This window comes from Pinus tabuliformis, chromosome J (assembly GCF_031772625.1).
Source record: "Pinus tabuliformis cultivar Carrire ecotype Pingquan chromosome J, CPIR1, whole genome shotgun sequence".
NCBI lineage: Eukaryota > Viridiplantae > Streptophyta > Pinopsida > Pinales > Pinaceae > Pinus > Pinus tabuliformis.
In genome coordinates, this window is record NC_142295.1 from 715,676,180 (window position 1) to 715,686,500 (window position 10,321).

The window sequence follows — 10,321 nt, forward strand, 5'->3', positions numbered from 1 at the left end:
TTCGTCCTACCTATGAGCATTGTTATTCGTAGACTAGGTATAATGTATTCCATCACCATGATAGCTTCCATGCCATAGACTAACCAGAAAGGTGTCTATCCCATCAATTTTTTGCACGTTGTCCTATAGGCCCATAATATGGCAGTAGATGCAAGTCCCAGACGTTTCACTACGTGTTACATACTTTGGTCAGTGCAGCCTCCAGTATTTTGTTGAATGCCTCTACTATCCCATTAGCTTGCGGGTGGTACGGTGTACTTTTTTGATGATATGCCTGGAACTCTTTTGTGAGTGTGCTAATGGTTTCATTCAGGAAATGTGTTCCATGGTCACTCACTAGGATTTTCAGACAATCAAATTGTGTCAACACGTTTTCAAATAAAAACTTCATCGTCGTACCAGCTATGCAGTCCTTGACTGGTTGCGCTTCCACCCATCGTGTCAGGTATTCTATCGCGGTGATGATGTAGCGTGCACCCATCTTTCCCTGAGTTTTGACTGGTCCAACAAAGTTTATTTCCCATTTTTTGAATGGCTTCAATGTCATTTGTGGATTTAGTAGCATCTCGTCCCTTTGTGATGGTTTTCTAGTCCTTTGACATATATCATAGGCCCTACAGTGTGCTTTCGAATCCTGGTGCAGGGTTGGCCACCATACTCCTGCACGGAGAATCTTCTATGCAGTCGTGTGTCCTGCATAGTGTCCTCCTGCAGAACCCCCATGTGCTTCTGCAAGGATCTTACCTCGTTCAAATTCAGGTACTTATCTTCACAATATTTCATGATTTCCCTTTTTGTAGAGGTGCCCCGAGATGACAAAAGGTCCACTGTGCGCACCACCAATTCCTTCTTCTATTGGATTGAGTATTCCTTCAGCATAGTCCCTGTTGTTAGAAAATGGATTATATCTTCGAAGTGTCTGTCCACAATGCGCACTGCAAAGAGTTTTACATCAGGCAGTCCCTCCTCCAAATTTGTTGGTTCCTCGCCCATCTCAATTTGTGACAAGTGGTCTGGTCATGTGTTTAAGCATCCCAGCTTGACTATGAACTCAAAATCATATTCTTGAAACAATAAAAGCCATCTGCATGTTCGCCCCCCCCCCAACACAGGCTTTTTCACCAGGTATTTCAATGCGGAATGATCGGTATACATCTTGAAATGTCCTCCAAGTAAATAGTGTCGGTATTTTTGGAGCATGTACACCATTTCCAACCCCTCGCACTCGGTGGTAGAGTAGTTCTTTTGTGCTTTGGATAGTCTCCGACTTGCAAACGCAATCGGGTGATACAAGCCCTCTGCGCCTTCCTGTGTGAGTACGACTCCTAGTGCAATACATGACGCATCAACATGTACATGAAATTCCACATCCTATTTTGGGAAGATTAGGATTGGAGCGAAGGCCAGTTTCCCCTTCAGGACATGCAAAATCTTCATGTAATCATCATTCCATCAATATGTAACATACTTTTTCAATAGCTTTTCTATCGGCGCTTTTATTTGGGCATAACTTTTGATGAACTTCCTATAGCATCCAGTGTGCCCCAAAGTAGCGCGTAGTTGTTTAACGCTTCACGGTGCTTCCAAATTTAGAATCACGGAAATCTTCACAGGGTCCACCATTAGGCCTTGTTTGTAAACCACATGTCCCAGTAGGTTTCCAAAGGGAACGAAGATTGTGCACTTCTTAAGGTTTAGTGCAATCTGGTGTCGGCGGTAAGTATCCAACATCAAGAATAAGCTCGCTACGTGGTGCTTAACTAATACAAAGGCAATCCAATCATCCAAATAGACCTCCAAGAACTTGTGGATGTATTCTTTAAACATGGCCACAACGATGTGCGAAAATATAGCTGGCACGTTCTTTAGTCCAAACGACATAATGGTGTATTGAAAGCAGCCCCATTCTGTAGGTCATTTTGTTCCTATCTTCTGGCACAATCTTGATCTAATGTTACCCTGAGAACCCATCCGTGAATGAGTATGCTTCCTGACCACCAACATTTTCCAGTAATTCATCTGTGAATGGTGTCGGGAATGGATCTTTTGCACAGGTGTCGTTCAACTTCCTGAGGTCCACGCATATTCTTATTTCTCCGTTCTGTTTTTTCTCCTATACTACCATAGGAATCACCCAGTCGAATTCTTCTACTGGTTCAATAATTCCGGCTATGAGCATCTTGTCTAATTCATCGCAGACCTTCTCTTTATACTTCGGATTCAAGTGGTAAGGCCACTGCTTAACTGGCTTCACGTCTAGTTTCAGAGTGATCTTCATTATCCCTAAGTCACCGATGATCCCTTTTAAGTCTGTAATTTTGGTCGGGAACAAGTCTTGGTATTCGCGGAGTAATGTAGCAACCTTATCCATCGTGGCATCATCCCAATAGTTCCCAAGCATTGCGTACATTGGATCCTATGGTATTTTTAAGATAGCGACTTTTACTGCTTGTAGTGCATCATCAATAGTATCTGACCAACAATATTCAAACGTGAAGGTTAACAAAAAACCCTCGCGCAAGACATCCCATTCACCTATACCATGGCAGAGCTCCATCTCAGTATACCAATTCATGGGTATGACATCTAGGGTATTGTAGAATAAATGTACCCATTCAGGCTATGGCTCTTCCCCGTAGACCTTGATCCATTTCGTGAGGTGTGTGTCTGGATCATCTCATCCATCATATTTGTCTACTAGACATATTTGTGGTTTCCCAAATTGTAGGCACATCATTCTTCTATAGCCGCACCAGTCCTCAAAACCTCCTTTATGCATACCCCAACATCGTGCGGGCGTTGTGCGCAGTGCCCACTTCAGAGCATCGAATTGCTGTTGTTTTGGTACTAGGCTTTCATATTTGCTCAGGAATTCATCCACCGCTGACAACCCATCATATGTCAGCCGATCCCTTGCTTTTGTTGTCACGCAGTGTAGTGATCTAACCATCATGTTGCAATTAAGCATTGTTACTTCATGCAGTCAACTCTACCATCGCTCTATCTCTTCGTCTGAATCCAAGGTGCAGGAGCTTTCACGCTCCCATGAAATCCTTCCATCTATAGTCAGATTCACCCAATCCTCTTCTTGTGTAGTTTTATTGTAAATGCAATCAAGATCATCATCACTATCATCGTTGCACACCGGTTCAGTGTATTGCACTCCTTCGGCTAAATCTAGCTATACTACTACATGTAGTGAATTTTTCTCAAAGATCATTTTACGCTTCTTCAAATTCATGACTCCATTCATATCGGTGGCCTAGTCTATTCCTAGTAGTGCTGGATAGGGATTACTGTCATCGACAATCTCTATCACTTCAAAATCTGTTGCGCGCTCGTACCTTCAATGTCTACTATTACCCATTGCAATATTCCCATGGGAAAAACCTTCTGTTGGTTTGCCATTCGTAATTGGATAGGAGACCACTATAGCATGGGTCTGCCCATGCATTCCCATGCTTGTTTTCACAGTACATTCACATCTGATCCGAGATCCAGGATTACCTGATCCATTTCATACTCGCTGATTTGCGCATTCAATCTCATTTCCCTTCCTCTGCGCAATGCATGCTTTCCAACTTTTTGGACCATGCACGGTTCTCCTGACCCCCCAAACCTAGTGATAAGTTCCTGTAGTCCTTTGACTGCCTTGCTGTCATGCAAAAATTTCATGCATGTCTCCAGAAAGGTAGTAAGCAAAGAAGGATCCATCCCTGGTTCTAGTTGATCCTTACTACCTAAAGTGGAGGCCTCAGTGAAGCTCTTCTTAGCTTCCATGAGTGTCTCCTTCACGTGTTCTAAATCAAATTTAGGTTCCTTTGTAGGAGCCTTATGAACCCATGCATTTTCTTCTGGCCACTTCCCTTTATCATTGCCCTTAGTCATACCACTCATGAGCATCATGTTTACATTTTGGTCTTCTTCGCGCGGCTCATACCTCATCATCTACAAATTCTGAGTTGGAGGGGGCTAGAGTACATCCTTTTCATGCATCTTCACTATCAGCGAAGGGTAGTCTTCCACCTCATGATAAAACTGAGTATAGTACCAACATGATGTCCTTATCAGGTTTGTACAATTGTGGGGATAGTGCCCTGGCCCTCTGCAATTGTAACAAATTAGTTGTTTGCGACCCCTTCCTGGTCCCATTCTGTCTTGACCTCGACCATGCCCCTGAAATCCAACGCATACCATCCCTGCATTTGGGTCGAGGGCTCGTGTTTTGGTCTACACCCTGTAGGTAGGAGTCCAATCCATCATTAGTTCATAGCTTCAGTAGGTGCATTCATCATGGCCTACCAACCTGTAGAAATTACAAAACAATTGTTGGGATGTCTGCATATACTTCTGCAATAGATGACAAATATCCGTAGTGTCTTTTCCCCCTATATGACAGATTGCGCACCATAGTGCAGGTGTCACTCTCAATCCTGCCCGTGCCTTTGTCCTTAATGACATCAACCCTCCTCCTACCAAGTAATTCGTGAATACTGGATAGTGGTCCTTGTCATGCCCTTGGTCATTGCATTTTATGCACCATACCTCCTCGTGTGCCTCTAACCGAGGTGTCGTGTCCTGTTTCAAACTCTGCATTTCCAAACACAGATTCTACAGTTGCACACGGATTTGTTGGACTCCCAACCTATGGTCTTGTATAGGGGTCTCATGTAATCTCATTTCCATCTCCAAAGCTTCATCCTGGGTTGAAAGTTTTTGTTGTGATAGCGTCATCCTTAAGTGTGGCGAAAGTGATGCTACAAACCATGCGCAGTGTTTTCCATCTATCAAAATCATATTGGATTCGCGAATCCTACTCTTCAGCCTTTGGTCCAAATCCCAGGGGGTCTCGCTCGAGAGCGTTGTGATATCTTTAAACCCAATGACTCACTGTGTCTCTGACTTTGGTCTGCTAAATTCCCTATTTAGCACAGCCTATATTTCCATGATTCCTGCATTTGTGTGGTCATTAGAATGCTTGATATACCATTTTTAATGCACGATCTTGCAACGCACTCACCAGCATAGCCTTCTTAATATTGTCATCCACGACGCCTTGTGCTTCCCATACTACTCTAACCATGAACCAGAATTGGTCTGGATCTTCCTTCCCCACTCCTCTAAATATTGGTAGTTTGATCGCACTCATCATACTAAACTGTGGTGGTGTCGGAGGTGGGGTGAGTGGATATGGGGGTGAGGAGGGTGAGATGGGTGGAGGTGTGGGTGGAGGTGGTAAACACAGAATTCATTGCCTTATCAAACTGACAATGCTTCTTAGAGAAAATTTTGCGAGCTCTTCCTCACTTTCCCAAAAGGGTGAAATTAAGGGATTCGTTTCTAATTCTTTTCTACCTTTGCTTTTGTAGATCTTCCCACTTCATGTAGCTCCAAACATTAATTTATTCACATAACTTGTTTTTCACACAATAGCATCTTAATCCAAGTGTTCAAATATTTAATATACTTACCTCGCAGTCCCTTGAGGAAACGTCGCTCCGCCTCACTATAGCTGACGATCATGTCTACTGCAAACTCAGTGATAAATCCTCCTATTATTCGCTCGAGCCAATGGTCCACATCTCACGTGATCTTATCCCCTGATGCTTCTAGTCTGCGCACTAATTATGGAGTCCACACTATTAGTTTGTGGAGCCTACATCTTCCCTGGTTGTCTACTAACTTCACAATCCACTCATACAGCTCGGAAGGAAAGGATGCAAAGAAAATTTCATGGATTTCCGTATATAAGTAGAACTCCAACCATTGTTCCTTAGATACTCGCAGATTTCTGTTTTTCTACGCTGCAAACTTGTGAATCTTCTTATCGAGCCACTCTTCAGTTCCTCTCTTGGTTGGATTCCAATGGCACAACATTAGACATCCCTTATGTAGATCCAGGTCCCGACAATGGAACCATTTGTTGGCTTGTTTGGGCCTGACCTAGGTTTAGAGGTGATTTAGCCAAACAAATCCTAGTACTATTGGCCCTTTCGGAAATAGTCCGCGGAGCGCCAACTGAGGTATCACCTAAATTAGTATAGGAGGGTGCTAGAGCTAGGTTTCCACACCCTGGGGATGTCTGATGAGCTTTTGAAGGTCTGCAGTTTGACCCTGTGTGTATGTCGCTATGCACACTTGTTATTCCTTTGTAACCTGTGATGTTGATTCCACACAGCCCTACTCGGGGTGCAACCCGTATTATACCCAAGTTCCTTGCTATTTAATATGTTATTATTTGTGTAAGACTAGTGATTATTATAGCATATCCAACAATCATATCAGTGCACACGATAAATAAAATAGTATAAATGTAAAGAAGGAAATGCACAACCAGATACACATAAATCAGAATCAACTTCTCTTTATTATTCTTCGATCAAGATTATAGACTCGACACCGCCCTGCGCACTCAACTACAGGGGTCCACACACTTAGCTGCAGACTCTACTAGGCCTCTGTGCACTAAGTTGTAGAGACTCTTCTTACTACTACGACCCAATACACTTAGACTCTTACTTTGTGCTCTATCTTTGCTCCTTTGCTTCTTCGTTGCTTCCCTTAGAATTTAGAGCTTCGCTCTATTTATACAATCCCATGGTCTGAAGACCATGGGTAGGCCAACATGACATTACATTACCTTACAATACTTATGGTAGACAACCCTATGACTTAACCTATACTTAGCGCTCCACGCCCGTAATTCGCAGAGTCTTACAATACATTTGACCAAAACTTGGGCTTTGAGCCCCAAAACATGCTGTGGGGGGATTCCATGCCCAACACCTTTCATACTTCGATTAATATTTTCTGTCCATCTCTTGACTTAATCTCCGCGATAAGATCTTCGTTGTTCATCTTGTTCGTTCGTCCGGTTCTTCCATCTATCCTCTTAACCTCTACGATAAGCCTTCGTTGTTCATCCTATGCATTCACCCTATTCATCCACCTATTCACTTAAGCCTTCGCAATAAGATCTCTATCATTCATCTCCTGTTCGTTGGTTGAACCAATGGTTCTTATGCATTGTTGCTTCCTTACATCTTCCTTTCACTAATTTCGTCCTCCGATTGCTCTTCTACTTGAAAACCGATTTAGCTTAGCTTTCACATTTCCACCCTGGTATATTTTTATGCTTTTTTTTTCTATAACTTAGATAGCAGCATTAGGTTAGTGATTGATTTAGAAATTATTCTTAGCATAGTTGTTTAATTGGTTAATTAGGTTATGGTGTGAGTTTAGCATTACATGATGTTTTCTTCACTACTGCAGTAGAGTAGCTCTCTCTTAGAATAGATTTTCTCTTCTTCCATCAAATAATTAATCTTCTTTTGAACCTATAGAAGTCTGGCTTGGAACCCCTGGGGTCTCTTGCTCGATGAGCAGTGACAACAGGCAAGACCTTCACTTTTACTTGTGCATATAGCACTCTCACCTCCAATTTTGCACGAGCCCCAGGTTGATAAGTAAAGTTGGTAGCCTTGGGATTTGCAACATTCTTGTTGCAATACCTAGGCTCATCACCTATAAGAAAAGGTACCTAAAGGACAAGTGAAGGTGGCTTTATCTTAGTAATTTGGGCTAATCTAGATCTAATTGTAACCATTGAATCCATCCATGAAAGAGAATAACTTCTTCCATGCAAGACCATCCAAGACTTGATCAATGAAAGGTAGAGGGAAATAGTCTTTTTTAGTGGCTTTGTTTAACTCTCTGTAGTCCACACAAATCCTCCATTTTCCTTTCTTCTTTGGGACCAGAACTAAAGGAGACACCCACTCACTATCTAATATGGGGCAAATGAACCCTACATCCAACGACTTTTGTTAGGTCCCTATACTACTAGTGTAATCCCTTATTGTTATTAGTACAACCCCCTTATTATATTGTTGTTCCCATGTAGTCCCCATATTGTTATTGTTGTGCCCCATAGAAGCCCACTATTGTTATCATTATGCCCTTACATTATTATTGTTATGTTGGCTATGATTATATTATGACCCCTTAGACTCCTATATATAGAAAGAAGGTCTTGTCATTTGTATCATACAAGAATTTTTCATTTGTGTAATGTAAAGGAGGTTGGCCCCTTGAAGAGGCTTATTTCTAAGGTGTTTATCTATCTTTTCTATCTTTTTGTGAGTTGGTTTCATAACATTTGGTTTTAGAGCTTTGGATTTTAGGGTTTCGCTGCTCCAAACAGGCCATCGTGTAATTTTCGCTTTAACTTTTTTTTTGCAACATTTCATATGTGAAAAGATAAACCCATTTGAGATGAAATCATGCTGAACCTCGGGTATGAATTTTAGATGTGATCTCGCTATATTTTCGGAGATATGATTTAAGGAAGTTAGGGTGTTTGCAAGCTCTAGAATTTCATCTAAAACAAGTCATCGTGGAATTTGCGCTATAACATTTTCACTATGAAGTTTCAGAAGCTAAAAAAGCAACCCATTTGAGAAAAAATTGGTTTGAAACTTGAATCCAAAATTTAGATCTTGGCACACTACAGTTTCAGATATATGATCTGAGGAAGTTAGGGTTTTCATGGACTCCCGAATTACATCCTAAATAAGTGACCTTGGGAAAATAGTCATAACTTTCTCTCTGAGCATCAGATTGAAATTTCATAAGAAGTTACAAAAACAGGATGGACTGTATTTTGTTTGGTTATAATTTTCAAAACCTATGGTTGAAACAGTGACACATGGCACGTCGTACAAGTTCACTTTATTGAACTAGTATATAATTAGGTCATCCTGAGAGACTGGGAATAAATCTTTCTTCGGGGATCCAATTGCAATCAGACTTGTGGAGTTAGAAAGAGGACTCAAAGGGAAATTACATACCAAAATTTCAGAACTTAAATATCCGAAATTACGGAGTTACATTTGTTTAAAGGTCGAGCTCCTAAAATCAAGAAAAAGCGAGATGAGGAAGTTTGATGGCAAGGATCTGGTAAATTGGATACTATAGATGGAGAAATATTTTGATCTACATGGTGTACCACTGCTACAAAAGGTATGTATTGCATCTAATTATTTAGAACCGAATCAATTTTTATGGTATCAAGGGATTTTTTCTCGTAAACCACTTGTCACGTGGTCAATTTTCACAGAGAAAATGATAGCAGATTATGAGGATACGAAGAGAAACATCTTCTTTAGCCAATTGATAAATCTCAAACGAAAGGGTTCAATGGGAGAGCACATTGAGGACTTTCAAAAATTGAATATGAGGGTAAATGATATTCTAGAGAAGCAAAATATAAATAGTTTAATATATGACATGGAAGCTGATATCAATGGTATGAAAGAATATTAGAAGAAAGACATGGAAGATTTGAAGAAATACATGGAAGGTTTGAAGGAAGGTGGGACAAATCTGCTACAAGAAAGGCCTCCTAATGACGAAAAGGATCAAGAAACATCGAAAGAAGAGGATAAACACTGGGAACCAACCCTAGAGAAAGAACAAATGAATCCGACCATATCTTGTATTTCAATGGTAGGAATTACCACTTCTCAAACTCTCAAGATAGAAGGACATATCAAGAAGGAAGGTTCAAGCAGTGAAATGTCAAGAAGAAAAGTATCAAGAAACATCAAAAGAAAAGGATGCTCACCGGGAACCAACCCCAAAGAAAGAAGAAATGAATACGACCATATCTTGTAAGGCATTGGTTGGAATTACCACTCCTCAAACTATAAAGATAAAGGGACATATCAAGAAGAAAAAGGTAATAATGTTGATTGATTTGGGTAGTACCCATAATTTTATTCATTGTAAGATAGCCAAGCAATTGAATTACTTCCTATATCCAGCACTAGAGTTTCAAGTGACGGTTGTAAGTGGAGGAACCATAAATATCTCTGGAAAGTGCCATAATAGCAAGCTATCCATGGGATAATATGTATTGAATAGCCCAATTCTTTCCATTCCAATCGGTGGTACTGATGTCGTACTAGGAGTCCAATGGCTACAATCCTTGGGTATAATAGATTTTAATTTTCCAGAACTTTTCATGAAATTTTCTTCGGAAGGAAAGGAAGTTGAATTAAGGGGTAGCATAGGGAAACCAGCAAAAATAATCATCTCTAACGGAATGAAAAAGCTTCTAAAGAAAGAACAATTAGGCATAATTGCACAATTATGTTTGCTAATGGTTCCCACATCGAAATCATCTATTTCTCCAGACCTCCAAAAAGTCTTGGACAATCATTCCAAGGTATTTGAGACTCCTAAAGGTCTCCCACGTATTTGTGATCATGATCATGCTATTACAGGAAGTGTTCCTCCAAACATCAGGCCTTATATATAT